The 15,101-nt window shown below is 42.4% G+C and overlaps 1 protein-coding gene across 2 annotated transcripts in view; it reads left to right on the top strand.

The window, feature by feature from the left end:
* LOC308262244 ((E2-independent) E3 ubiquitin-conjugating enzyme FATS) overlaps positions 1 to 15,101 on the top strand; it is a gene marked incomplete at its 3' end in the record, with an annotated part of 233,362 nt that overhangs the window by 167,677 nt on the left and 50,584 nt on the right. The window lies entirely within an intron of this gene.

Raw genomic sequence — 15,101 nt, 5'->3', positions numbered from 1 at the left:
AACAAGTGTCTATATAGGGAACGCTCAGAGATTTTTAAAGCAATTTTGACATGCGTTTCAGATTGATTAAACCATCAGAATGCCTCTAAGTCTCAGACTTACTGCAAGAAGGAAAATGTAAGTGTCTGACCATGTTCCAAAGATAAGCCCCACTTTAGTATTTAAAGAAATTGCTGGAGCTAAGTATTTCATCTTCCTTACTGATGAAGATTCCAGAAATAGACAACTTGCACCATTGCGTGCTACTCCCACGGAAGCAAACCCTTGTCTTTGGAGTGTACCTCGTAATGTGAAATAATAATTGGGATTTATAGTACTGTTCACCAAAAGATCTTTAAAAATAACTAAATCCAGATCTCAAACATTCATCTCAGAGCAGAGGTGCTAGAGTGGAGAACATTCCCCTAACTTATTTTTGGCTTCGGTGCAGTAAAGTTTGGTTGCGACTTGGTGGAATGACTAATCCTGTAAAAGATTTTCTTAGGCAAATAGTATAAGTGAATTCTACTTCCCACAGGCCAGCATCTATCAGAATAACCACATAGCCCAAAGCGTCACATCTGGAGCGGCTGGATCATTCTAAATAACATGGCTTCCTTCTACTGTTTGAGGCCAGGGAGCCATGGACACCTCTTTTCAATTTTCAACCTTGACTCCTAGCTCAGTGAATGTGGACAAGGGATACTAATTCTCTGAGCCTATTTCCTTCTCCTCATAACTAGAGCAGAGGTCGACTGGTTCTTAAAGATCTTCAAGCTTAAAGATATTCTTGTTCTAGCTGCTTGAGGTAGAATCTCTGAGAAGTTCCAAGTACCTCTGGGTCTCTATGTCATAATGCCCAAAGCAAACAAGTCAGGTGTCACCACTTGGCATAGGCCCCTCCAAAATGCACAGATGCACGCCCCACACATGGGCACCCCTGGGTTTGCATGCTCTCGCTCAGAAACTAATTTTCAGTGGACTGTATTTTGTCTTGGGTGACAAGAAAGTGTTTCTGTCCAAGCTGTAGAATTCTAGCCTAAAGTGTCTAAGTACAACCCATTGACTCTTAAGGCTACGGTCCGTCCTGGTGCCATCTGCAGGATATTCCAAGGCTGAGCTTGCTGACCTTCAGTTTTGACAGAGCTTTGTAGCCTTAATACAAGTGCTTTCAGACCGCGGTGATGCTCATTAAAACTTAGAGGAATGTTTTGTGTTTTCTCTTCTGAAACCAGAGTCACATGTGAGACACTTTTGACAGCCTCCTGTGGTTACTTTTGCTATTAGTGGTCTTCATAGTTACTCAATCTGAATCTTTTTATTTGAAGGGTTCCAAAATACCTTCTGGGCAGGATCCTCTCTAGGTGGACTGACTGACAATCAGATGCTCTGTAGGTGCTGTCTGGGAGATTCTAGGAACAGAGGCGAGGCATTTTTAGCCCCAGTCATTATGGCACTGGACAGATAGTCCTGCAAATTGTATTCTTGAATGATTCCCCAAGACATGCACTTGGAAAGATCACTAAGATTAGGGCAAATGGGATGGATACTTGAAACACTCTGTGCAAAGCAGACTAGCCCTGTTTATTGGAACGTAGCTTTCCAAGACACGCGGGCACCTTGTTTTCCTTTGGGGCCGAGGGCTTGGGAATTGGTTCTCTCTTTGCTCATCTTCTAAGTCCTTGAAGTTTTATCTTTACCGTTGGTAAGTATGGTGGCACAGAATTGTGTAAATCCCTGCATCTATAATAAGGAAAAAATTTTATCATCATTATCATGACTGTTATCATCAACATCTTCTCTGTAAGTACAGCACAGGTATAGTGAGAATCTTGGGTACCAGAGATAGCAGGCCCTAGACTATATCCATTATTTTGAAGTGGTTGAACCATTCTGTAAAGAAAGTATCAATATCCCTACTTGGCAGATGAGACAAGGCTTGAAAATGAAAGGATTTGCCCCAGTCCACGTGAGTAAGAGCCAGCACCGTGTGCATGTCCTGGCATGCCTTGTTAGCGAGAGCCCCACGCAGAACAGCTAGGATTGTGGTGATCCTCAATGGCTGCCCCATGTCCACGGTCACTGTGGAAGGCCATGCCTGAAAAGCACTCACGGACATACGTAGCAATCTAGCATTTGATGGCCAGTGCGTTTCTGATGAAATGTAACCAGTCACGTCATTTGATGCTGTTAAAATTTATCAGCTCAGAAATCCTTCCAGGCCTGAATTTCAGCTCTTTGTGCTGCTCTATAGGATATGCAATATTGATCTCAATAGTTCTGACCTCCCTGAGCATGCCTGCCTGAAACACTATCGACCGAGATACATTACTACTGCCAATTTCATTCCGCATCCATGTCTACCTCTGAAATGCTCTCCCTTCCCAAGACATCCAAGTCGATGGAGCAAATTCTTTTCTGATCAGAGGTGCAATTGGAGAAGAGTCTAAGGGACACTCTGTCCACGCCTGTCTGCCCAAGTGTCCCTGCCCTGTGCTGGCCCCTCTGCATTGGAAGGCCTTCAGTCAGTGCACAGGTTCTGGTGGAGTTGGTCTGAGAAGTCCCCAGTGGAGTTCACTGTCACTAGTGAGCAAAGCTGTGAATGACTGGAAGAAGTCCCCCACTGCTTGCTGCACCTGCTGTGTTCTGATGGCAGTCTGGAGGCTTAGTAGTGACAAAGCTTTACTTCACTCAGGCCCTTCAAGTCACACAATTCTGAGGGAGAAGCCTACACTAATCTTGGTGCTCCAGGACAGGAAGAATTCTTTCTAGAGGCCAGGAGGCATTTGATGAACCTTTACTTTACAGCTGGGATTTATCTTTAATGATATGGAACTGGGTTGGGAAAACTTTTCTCCTCCTCCTTCTCTTCCTCCTCCTTCTCCTTCTTTTCTTTCTCCTCCTTCTCCTCCTCTTTCTCCATCTCCTCCTCTTCCTCCTTTTTTTCTTCCTCTTATAAAGGGCTAAACCAGAAATATGTTAGTCTTTGCAAGCCCTCAGGCTGTGTGATTTCAATAGCAACTAGTCAATTCTGCTGTTGTAGTGCAAAAGCTACATAGACTATGTATGAAGGCACTGGTGTGGCTATCGCCAATGCAACTTCATGTACAAAAGGAAGCAATGGTCTGGATTTGGGCTGAGGGCTGTAATTTTATCGATTCCTGACACAGAACACAAGTAAATCCATCCTCCAAGAAATACTTTGCTCTGTGTGCCAGAGTTGCATGTTGGATTCCCTGGAAATCAAACTCAGAGGTCAGGGCATTTATTGGCGGTGATACTGGAATAATGGCATAGATGAGAGGGGAGGAAGGAGCATGGCCCAGAGTGAGACGTGCTCTGTGGTGCAGGCATAAGGCAGGCCTCGGGCCATCTCTTACAGAACTTTGAATTTCTGTAAGAGATGGGTTGAAGATGGTGGTTCTTCAGAGCTGCTCAGACTGGAGGCAAAGAAACTGGGCCTCTACACCTCAGGGAAAACTATGTGGCCTGGGTGAGGCATCTCTTTTGCACCAGCCAGGTGCCACAGGAGGGCTGACTTCTTGGAGGGCCCCAGCGCAGGGGCACTCTTCTTTCCTGCAGTTCACCGCACAGCTGGCCATTCGGCTGGTCCATCTGCATTTGCCACTCTGTGTGCTCATAACTCTCAGAAACAAGGCAGGGTCTTGCTAGGCTGGACCTGGGGCGCGGATGGGGCACAGGCTGTAGGTTTTCTTCTCACCTACGTGAAGAGTATCCTGGCGGGTTCTACTTTCCCACCTTGACACCTTGCTTGTTCAGATTGTGCCATGGTGTGGGAGTGGCAGCAGTTTCTTGGGTCGGGTCGATGGTGGGCGTTGAGAAGTGCTCAGATCACTCGGCTGTGTTTTGAAGGGGAGCCAGCAAGGTTTGCCAATGGTCCAGTTGGATCGGGTGCCGAAAGGTGCATCTACCTCTCCTGTTTTCCTGAGCTGCTGCCACCCTGTGGAGCTTCCCAGTTAGATGGAAACTCACACCATAACCACACTCTTGCCTCCTGAGGAAGTGGGAGTGTGTGAGGACCAGGGAAACAATTTTATGACAATATTTTCTTCCCTTATATAAAGCTAGCAGAATGGAACTTATTCTTAAGTCTTTGTTTTGTTTTATTAATCACAAGATATACCATCAGGATATTAGAATCAGCTGAGAAATGGATAGGAAACTGGGACCAAGAGCCTAACGAGAGCAGTCATCAGTGAACTAGGACCCAGAACCCCAATCCTACCCTCTGTTCTTGTTGATAAAGTTTTATTGGAATACAACCATGCAGATTCATTTACATCTTGCTTTGGGACTGTTTCCATACCACAGAGACAGGGCTGAGTCGTCAGGGCAGAAGCCAGGTGGCCCACAATGCCTACAGTACTGACTCTCTGGGCTTGTTCAGACAAGTGCCAGCCCTGCTCAAGGGGGGACTTCCTGGGTGGCCGTGGCAGGTTACTTGTCTTCCAGCTCTCTGTTCGTTCATCTGTGAAATGGGGGAGGTAGACCAGTTGGTCTCTGAACTCTTCTCATCTGGTAATATATTCATTTGGGAGCTGTGGTTTTCTGTCATGGTTACCATGACACCATCCAGATCTTCAGGATGGTTCTCCCTGTGATGAAGGAGCGAAGCTCAGGTCTGGGAGGAATTCTCTTATCCTCCACTCCCTCCCTCTGTTTATTCTGGCACCTTCTGCCTCTTCTGCCCAATACCTTCCTGGTTCTCTCTGATTGTTTTTGTTTTCTAAGCACAGATGCCTTAAGATTCATCCTGGGCATCTAGCCTCCTACCATTTCTGTGCTTCTCACCATTGTCGCTGAGTGGGGAGACACAGGTCCAGCCCAGGCAACTGCTGCTGGCACCCGACTAGAGTCCCACCTGGACAGCCTTACCTCACTCGCCGACATTGACTGCCCCAGCCATGGTACCAGGCCCTGGGCTGGACTCTGGTTGCACAATTCTGAAACCAGCTGATGTGTGGTGCCCAACCACGCAGGTTACAGCCTTTTAACATGGTGCCTTCACTCTCCCGTGAGGTCATATTTACTCTTCCAGGCAGCACATTTCTGGGGAAGAATGCAAGTTGGAGTCACCAGCATGACTTTGTCACACCCAACAAAGCACCACGGAGCGCAGAGCAGATCTGTGTGCTGGGTGGGGGCAGGCCACTCTGATGCCCCAACAGAGGCACCGGATGAGGTCAGGGCCACCCAACTGCCCTCTGTGCCCCTCCCTCACACCACCTCACTCTGTGCCCACACCTGCGGCCTCTGGCAAGGAAAGGGTAGGAGCCGTGTAAGATTTGCTGTCAAGAGGTAGGTCCTGAGGATTAGAGTGAAAATTCTAGAAGCCCCACTTGGGTTGAAAACTGAGCAGAGGGAAATTTCAAAGTATCGTTTCCCTTCAGGAAGTCAATCAAAATAATCAAATATTAGGGAACAACCTTATTTTCCTTCTAATGGTCAAATTTAATGTTAAAGGGGAGAAAACATGGGAGCCATGTTGCAAAAATATTTTGAAAGTTGTTTTTACAAGTGTGGTTTGTTTATCTCTTAGTCTTAATGGCCTGGGGTTGTGTCCTCTGTAATCATAAGCATGCTTTTTCAGATCCTTCCTAGAGCCTATATTATCTCAAGGTCGTGTACTCATTTCTGCCACCCTGGTGTGTCTATAGAGACAAACACCTTTTTATATATATATTTTTTTCTGAGTAAACTCTTCAGCTCTATAAATGGAATGTGTCTCTACAGCATTTAGGAAAAAGTCATTGTTAGAGGGCCATTTGTTTGGGTTTGCCAAGGATGGATGAAGAGTAATGATTCAAGGCAGGAAGCAGGTTGACTGGATAATGTCCTGATCTTGTAAATGAGGATATCCAGATCAATGGTGGAGGGAGCTACAGGGTTGATCAAGGCAGCCTAGCAGGAGCATCATGGGCCTGGGACCCGTCTGAGTTTCAATTCACTCTGCCAGTGGCTGGTCATGTCTTGTACCGAGTGATTACATGAGGAACAGCAAGCAGTTTGATCTCACAGTGGGGACTCGATACGGCTTCGTAGCTGTCAATAGTCTTCAGTGTCATCGAAGCTGTCTGCCAATTCAGACCTGGGCTTAAAAAGAGGAAGTGGTGGCAGCCTGATGAATTCTGTAAGGGAAAGTATTCTAGATACAGATGACCCTGGGAAATAGAACCAAATGTGAGATAAAGATGGTATGTTTCATTTCTTTGGCTTGGTGAGGTTTTTTTTTCCTCCCTTTTTCTCTAGGAGTCTTAAAGCAAAGCTTGTATCTTTCCACAAAATATAATTTTATTTGCATTAGTAATTAACTTGGGAGAAAAAAGGAGATGGATGAAGAAGGTAGGACAAGCCCGTACGTGCTTCTTTTTTTTTTTTTTTTTTTTTTTTTTTTTGGTGGTACTGGGGTTCCTGGAAGCCCTTCTACTTCCGGGCTACACTCCCAGTCCTATTTTTACATTTTTATTTGGAAACAGGGTCTCCTAAGCCAGCACGCGCAGCTGGCTTCGAACCTGCACGATCCTCCTGTCTCAGCCTCCCAAGCGCGGGGATTACAAGCGTGCGCCACCACGCCCGGCCTGCCGTACGTGCTTCTGAAAGTATGTTTTCAAAGTAGTTTGTTGCTAAATGCAAAAATGTTTTTCGTGTTGCTGCCGCATTTTATTTATTTCTCCTGTTAGGTCAGAACCACACAATGGTGTTACTGCAGATAGGGTGCCAGGGCTCATGGTCGGGCATTCCGGTGAACTGCCATGGCTCAGGAGCTATCAATAAAACGTGTGGAAAGGCTGTTCCTACCCAGGAGTGCATCTGACACATGGAGGTGCTTTTCAACCCCACCACAGTGGACTAGAATGAACGCATCCCAGTCGGTGCCTTGCTGGTTAAGAGTTGTTTCAGGAGAGTAGTGAATCTCTCCTCTGTGTCTTGATTCTCTGCTATTTGGGAGCAGTCAGCAGGCCCTTTAGGGTTGAGGTTATTCCAGGCAGATGTGTAGTATGCATGGTCTTTTTTTGTGTGTATGGTACTAGGGGTGGACCCAGGGGCTTTTCTACCTCTGGGCTACACTCCCAGACCTATTTTATGTTTTATTTGGAAATAGGGTCTCACTAAGTTGCTGAGAGCCTCACTAAGTAGCTGCAGCTGGCTTCGAACCTGTGCAGTCCTTCTGTCTCAAACTCCTGAGCGCGGGGATTACAAGCGTGGGCCACCATGCCCTGCTGCTTGTTTTTTTTTTTTTTGCAACAAACACAACCTTGGTTGTGTCACTTACGGTTAAATCTGCTCTCAATTGCCCACCGCGCCCATTCTACTTCTTGTAAAAACCTCCTTGTACCCATGTCAGGTGAGTGTGGTGAAGACTTTAGAAACTGGCCCCTTAGGAGATTATTGTCAGCGGAACCAGAAGTTGAAAACCAAGGCCGCACAACTTTAGTTTCTTCTATCATTGTCTCAATGAGTTGAAACATTTGCGTACAGGGATGGATCCTGTGGCCTCTTGCAGACCCATTTTGTGCTTGAGGGTTGTGTGTGGAAGCCCACAGTAAGTATGCGGCCATTCCTAGTACTAAAGAGAGCTATCGGTGTGGCCCCATCCTCAAATGAGTCTCAATTCTCTTTCCTGGAACTGTGCATATTTTTTTTTTCCCCAGAACTGGGGATAGAACCCAGGGGCATTCTACCTCAGAGCTATACCCCCAGCCCTGTCTTTTATTCTGTGTGTGTTTGTTTGTGTGTGTGTGTGTGTGTGTGTGTGTGTGTGTGTGTGTATGTTGTACTGGGGATGGAACCCAGGGACATTCTACCTCCAAGCTATACCCCCAGCCCTATTTTTTATTCTTTTATTTTGAAATAGGTTCTAACTGAATTAGTTGCAAAGGGCCTCACTAAGTAGCTAAGGCTGTCCTTGAACTGTGATCCTCCTGTCTCAACCTCCCAAATGCTGGGATTACAAGTGTGTGCCACCACATCCAGCTTTTCTTTCTTTCTTTCTTTCTTTCTTTCTTTCTTTCTTTCTTTCTTTCTTTCTTTCTTTCTTTCTTTCTGGGTCTAGCGATAGAACCCAGGGGCATTTGACCTCTGAGCTACACCCCCTGCCCTATTTTTTATTCTTTATTTTGAAACTGGATCTCACTGAGTTGCAGAGGGCCTCACTAAATAGCTGAGGCTGGCCGTGAACCGTGATCCTCCAATCTCAGTTTTCCAAACGCTGGGATTACAAGCATGCACAACCACGCCTGGCTAGAACTGTGCAAACACTAGTTTTTCTCAGGGAATTCAACCCACATTTCAACTAAAGTTTCTACTCCTACACCAAGCCGACTTTGAGAGCTATCTCTCATGGGTCATATGGCTACAAAGTGGGATCTCATGGGAATATTTGTTGTGCAGAACTCACCCCTGGCTTATTTCATCTTCGCCATGTACAACATGTGTGAGTTGGCTAAAATAAGGGAAAAGTATAGAGTTTTGCTTACAATCTGCTTGCTTCTCTGGCAGAATACTGAATCACAAGATTGGGGTTTTCTGTGAATAAAGTGAATTGGAGTCTGGGGTGTAGAGTTAGTAGTGCTCTGGTGTTGGAAGAAGATAGAACCTTATTCATTTTTGCATGTAGATTTAAGTGTTTAAACACTTATTTGTGTGGGGTTTTTTGGGGGGGATGCTACTGAGGATTGAACCCAGAGACATTCTGCCTCTGAGCTAAACCCCCAGCCTTTTACATTTTTTTTTCACTTTGAAACAGGATCTTGTCAAATTGCTTAGGGTCTCACTAAGTGGCTGAGGCTGGCCTCAAACCTGTGATCCCCCTGTCTCAGCTTCCTGAGTATTAGGATTGCAGACATGAGCCACCACATCTAGGTATGTGTAAGTAGTTTTTGATCAGATGGCCTATGTAAATGGTGAAAAGTTGAATTTCTCTGGCATTCTCTCCTGGGTCATCATAAATATTCTTGTGTATGTTAAGACCAAGTGGACCATTTCAGTGTATATACGTGGCTAAAGAAACTGGACAGTGGGGCTCAGGCCCCAGACGGCAAAGTCGGGGAGGAGGGGTCTACCAAATGCAGGGATGTTGTGTATGTGCCTTTGGGAGACCCAGCTCACTAGACACCAGGGAAAAGTCACACAAACATTTCAAAGCACATCATGAGTGTCTCAGCCCCACAGCCTGACGTTTTGAAAAAAGTTAAATGTGCATCATAAGAACTAAAATATAAATAAGTGAGTTGGGCATGGTGGTGCACGCTTAAAATCCCAGTACTTGGAAGTACAGGAGGATTGCAGGTTTGTGGCTAGCCTCAGCAACTTGTGAGGCCTTCTGCAACTTAGAGACCCTGTTTCAAAATAATAAAAAATATGGCTGGAGGTGTAGCTTGGAGGTAGAATGCACCTGGGATCCATCCCCAGTACCTCCCCCCAAAATATATATTTATATATATGTAAAAAGAGAAAGGTAAAAATGAACCATAATTCTACTACGCAGAGAAAACATTACTGTTAATATTTTACCAGATTTTCATAAATAAGTTATATGTAAGTAAAAAGAGAAAAGTGAACGTGAACCCCAACTACTATCCAGAGGATAGGCATCGCTGTTAATATTTTACTAGATTTTCACAAATAAATGACATGGATTCCACAAATGCAATAACATTTTCTCTTTTCTTCATATTTGTCTTTTTGCTAACAGAAAGAAGATCATGCAAAACATGACCTACATATTTTCCTATTAATTTAATAGCTAGAGGCTTCCTTTGTATGAATTTATAAGAACTTTTTACAAAATATTATTGATAAATGGATTGCTTTGATTTTTACAAATGTTTTCAACTTTTATTGATTCATTATAATTATACATCATAGTAAGATTCATTATATATGAACCCGGCATCTCTTGGTGCGTTTGCCTCCAAACCTTGCCCCCCTCCACCTCCTCATAAGATTTTTACATGCTTATAATAATGTGTTTATAAATGTCCTTAGAACGCAATGTGGGCATATCATGTGTTTTACTTAAACCAGATTCCTAGGCTTTCTGGTTGGAAAACAAGCATGATTTTAAAAGCTTTTTAGTGTAGATTTCCAAATGATACTTGAAGTTGTACTGTCTACAAATAAATACCAGCTTTCCTTAAACATACACAAGCATTAGATATTATCATTACAAACATTTCCATGCCGTTTTGATGAATAAAAAATGACTTTTATGATGTGTTAGTCTACATTCCTTCATGGAGGTTGAACTTTTCATAAATTTATTTTGCATCCATGTCCCTTCTCTGGTAAGTTACCTGTTTTCTTCATTCGCTTTTCTTTAGTTTCTTCTTATTTGGTATTTTTTAATAACATTAAGAATATTTTGGGGGTTTAACTTTTTAACGTTGTTTACAGTCACTTTGAAGACTCAAATTCTGATTAATGGAGGTGATATGCAGATAGCATTGCGCTCCCTACACCTCCTGTCATGTGAAGATCTCAGTTAACTGCTGCCCATTTACCTAGGACAGCTTCTCATGCCAGGCACCGGGGACGTCTTAGGGTGGGTAGGTCTTGGCTCTGGGGTCCATCCTATGCAATACAGATCTCTCTACTATGGATGTAGAAGGGCTGGACCCTAAGCCCACTAAGTGTAACACTAAAATGTCTCTGGACTTTTCCAGATGTCCCTCCGGGGACAAAACTACCCCCCGTTAAGAACCACTGGTCTAAATTAAGACATGGTACAGGATCAGCACTGCTGTCTGCAGACATTTTCTCCAGTTTCACTGGTGATCCACTGATGCCCTCTCTCTGTTCCAGGACCCAACCCAGGCTGCCATCATGCCTGTGACTGGTAATTTCTGACTCCTTGCTGTTCTACCTTTCCCCCTCTCTACTCCCTGACAGGCTCTGAAAGGCACTCTCTAGCCTGGTGCTTTTATTTAACTCTGTAATCCTCCTGGCTACATTTCCTGAGTAGTGCAAGGCTGGAATCTCTTCATCCTGAATGGTTTACCAGTTGTCTGTGGGGACATGAGTTCTCCACTGGCTGGTGGTACCAATCTTATATTAAATTCCTGTTTATGGGAGGACTTCCCTGACTTACACAGTTGTTTCTGTGTGAAATTTTCATGCAGCTTGAATATCGTGTGAGTCACAAAAGCCGTTCTGTTCTCATCTGTGGATTTGAAAGATGGTGGTGACAGTGACGGTGAGGAGGAGGAGGGGTGTCTTTTAGCTACTCCTACCTGTGACCTGTTGGCCTGGGACATAGTTTGTCACCACAGGGGGTCGGCAAGGACAGCCTGGGATGCCATCACACTTTTCTAAATTTTAGTTTTATATTTTAAAGAAGCTGCCTTAATCTGGTCTCGCACTTTTTGTTGTTTTCTTTTTAAAAAGGTAATTTTAAGGCATCCTGTACTTTCATTAAAGTACATGCATTTTATATATAAGCCCCTGAAACCAAGGCTATTTTTGCCACCTTGAATCTTGGACCCTTTTCTATCTGTCTTCACTTGGCCCCACGGGCCTCCTTTCTGTCACTACTTACCAAGACACGTAAATCTTGAAAATCGGGCACACTCTGTTAGGGGAAGTTGATTTTAAATGAATGTGTTTGAAACTCTTTCAAGCCACTGCACGGATCTTTCATTTCTCGCAGCAGTCTTTTGTAGTGTTCAGTGGAGAGCTCATTTAGGTATTTTGTAAAATTTATCCTTCCTTATTTCATATTCTGAATGCTACTATAAATGAATGATACTGCCGTTTTAAAATTTCATTGCCAACATTTTTGCTTGCATAAAACATACTCCCGTAATTGATTTCTATATAGTGACCTTGAATCCCCCTGCAGCTTTGTTAAAAAGCACTTAATACACCCAGTGTGTTGTAGATTGTCCAGGACTTTCTATCTGCATAATGATATGTGCGAATGAAGTTTTGCTCTTTCTTTCCCCATCTGGTGACAGCGCTTTTTTCCTTGCCTTATCGCACTGGGTAAGATCGCTAGTAGAATATAAGTAGAGGTAACGAAAGAGAACATCCTTGTCTCGTCCCTTGCTAACCACTCGGAGTTTTAAAGATATATAGATAGATTCTTCTATTAGATTCTATTTCCATTTTTCTCATCTTAATGTGGTTCTATATAACATATATTTCACAATACATATATATAGTGAAATCTGCCATTTTTTTTTTTTTGTGTGTGTGTGTGTGGTACTGGGGGTAGAATATAGCTATCTCCAGGCTATACTCCCAGACCTATTTTTTATACTTTATTTGGAAACAGGGTCTCACTAAGTTGCTAAGAGTCTCACTAAGTAGCTGAGGCTAGCTTCGAACCTGTGCGATCGTCCTGTCTCAGCCTCCCAAGTGTGGGGATGACAAGCGTGCCCCACCACGCCCGGCTGAAATCTGTCATTTTTTTTTATCTGCCATTTTTTAAGTGTATATAGTAGAGTGATATTAGGAAAATTCACATTAGCAGTTGTAGTCAACATTGATCTCAAGAACTCTTCATCTTGCAAAACTAAAACCCGGTCCTCATTAAACACTAACTCCCTATTCCCTGACAACCAACATCCAACTTTTGGCCTTTATGAATTTGATTACTCTAAGTATCTCATACATGTAGAATCATACACCCTCCATCCTTTGGTGACTGCCTCATTTCCGTTAGCATAATATCTTTGAGGTTTGTCTGTGTTGTGGTGCGTGTCAGAATTTCCTTCCATGTTAAGGCTGAATAATATTCTCTTGCGTGCATGTACCACATTGTTCATCCATTTGTCCACTGCTAGGCACGTGGTTCACTTTGATCTGTGGGCTTTTGTGAATGATGCTTCAATAAATACGCCTGTTGGAGTGTCTGAGCCATGCTTTTAGGTCTTTGGGTGTAATACACAGAAGTAGAATTGCTAAATCATATGTTAATTGGTTGTGTGTGTGTGTGTGTGTGTGTGTGGTGCTAGGTATTGAACCCAGGGGCATTCTACCTCTGAACTATACCCCAGCCTGATTTTTATTCATTATTTTGAAACAGGGTCTCACTAAGTTATGTAGTGCCTCACTAAGTAGCTGAGGCTGGCCCCAAACCTGGATCCTCCCAAGTACTGAGATTACGAGGCACCATGCCTGGCTTGTTAATTGGATTTTTGATACTTTGAGGAATGGTCACACTGTCTCCCATGGCACCTGTACCTCATTTGACATTTCTACTGATAATGTGATAAGGTTCCAATTTCTCTACATCCTTGCCAGCACTTTTTTTGGTTTTTATTTTGATAATATCGATTGTAATTATGATCGAGTGGTATATCACTGTGGTTTTGATTTGCATTTTCCTAGTGATCCCTTAGGGATGGTGAATATTTTCATGTGCCTGTGACCATATATCTTTGGAGAAATGTCTATTCAAATTCTTTGTCCAATTATTATTCAGGTTGTTTATTATTTTTTTCCTACTAATTTGATGAGAGCTTTAATTATGCATGTGTTAATATCAACAAAAAATTTTATGCATGTTTTGGGATAATAATAGCATTTTTCTCATTTATTTTTATAAACATGGGGAATTACATTGATTTTTACATTGAGATTTGTTAAACTCTTTGGTCAAGATGTAACATTTTTAAAAATACATATATTACTGGATTATATTTGCTAATATTTTCAGAATTGTTTTCATTTTTTTCGTAAGAAATAGTGAAATGTATTTTTCTTTTGAGATGTTTTGGTTTCATTATCAGGAGAATAGCAGCTTGATAAAATGAGCTGGGAAGTATTCTTCTATCTCTGAAAAAGATTTTAGGTAGCTGGTACTATTTCTTCCTTAAGTGTATGGTTGAAATCAACACTAAAGTCTTCTTAGCCTGAATTTTCCTTGTGGGAAAAATTTTAATTATGAATTCAGCTTCTTTACTTGCAATGTGACCAGTCAGGGTTTTTATTTCTTAAGGCTACTTTGACAATTTGTGACTTTAAAGAAATTTGCCATTTCATCAATGTCATTAAAATTATCGTCATTAAGGTTGTTCATGGTATCTCTCTTTATCCCTAGGATCTTCAGTAATAACCACCAATTGATTACCAATATTGGCAAAACGTGTCTTTTCCTTCCTATCAATATAACTAGAGGCTTGTACATTTAATTGAATTTTTTTCTAAAACTCCAAGTTTTGTTCTATTGATATTTTCTGTTTGTCAGTTTAAGCTTGGCATTCCTAATCTAAAAATTCAAAATCCAGAATGCGCCAAAATCTGAAGATTTGTAAGCACTGATTTGGCACTACAAAAGAAAAGTCCTACACATTTAACTTTGTTTCATGCACAATTTATTAAAAATGCTATATAAAATTAGCTTCAGTCTGTGCGCATAGATGAATGTGAAATATAAATATAAATATAAACTCAAAATATAAATTTTGAGTTTAGACTTGCATCACATCTAAGATATCTTATTATATATAGGCAAATATTCCAAAATAAAAAAATGTCCAGTGTCCATTATTTTTCAGACAAGGGATACTCAATTTGTATATTGTGTTTTGCTTTTAACTTTTTTATATCCCTGATCTACTTACTTTGTCTTGAGTTGCCGCCGCCTCCTCCTCCTCTTCCTCTTCCTCCTCTTCCTCCTCCTCCTCCTCCTCCTCCTCCTCCTTCTTCTTTGAGTTGGCTTCTCAAGAAATTGAGATTAAATGCTCATAGCAAATTTTTTTGGTAATCAGTTAAGGCTATGCTTCCCTTCTAATTTTTATATGTGTAATTTTCATTTTCTCCAATATATTTCCTGCACATACTCATAAATGGCACTTTATCTGAGTCTTTTCTTTGTGATGATCTCTAATATATGGTAGGGCAAGACTGTGATCACTACTTTTTTAGTTTTGCAAAATAAAAAGTCTGTTTGTGTTAGTAGGAACTGAACCCAAGGGTATGCCACCTTCAAGCTACACTCCAGCCCTTTTTATTTTTCATATTGAAACAGATTCCCACTATGTTTCTGAGTCTCTCTGTGTTGCTGAGGCTATCCTTGAACCTGTGGGCCTCTTGTCTCAACCTCCCAAACACTGGGATTGCAGGAATGTTCCACCGTGCCATTTATTTTTGCAAAT

Source organism: Muscardinus avellanarius, assembly GCF_963383645.1.
Source record: "Muscardinus avellanarius genome assembly, chromosome: 4".
Taxonomy (NCBI): domain Eukaryota; kingdom Metazoa; phylum Chordata; class Mammalia; order Rodentia; family Gliridae; genus Muscardinus; species Muscardinus avellanarius.
The sequence above is the reverse complement of the archived record's forward strand: the minus strand, read 5'-3'. Positions and strand labels throughout refer to the sequence as shown.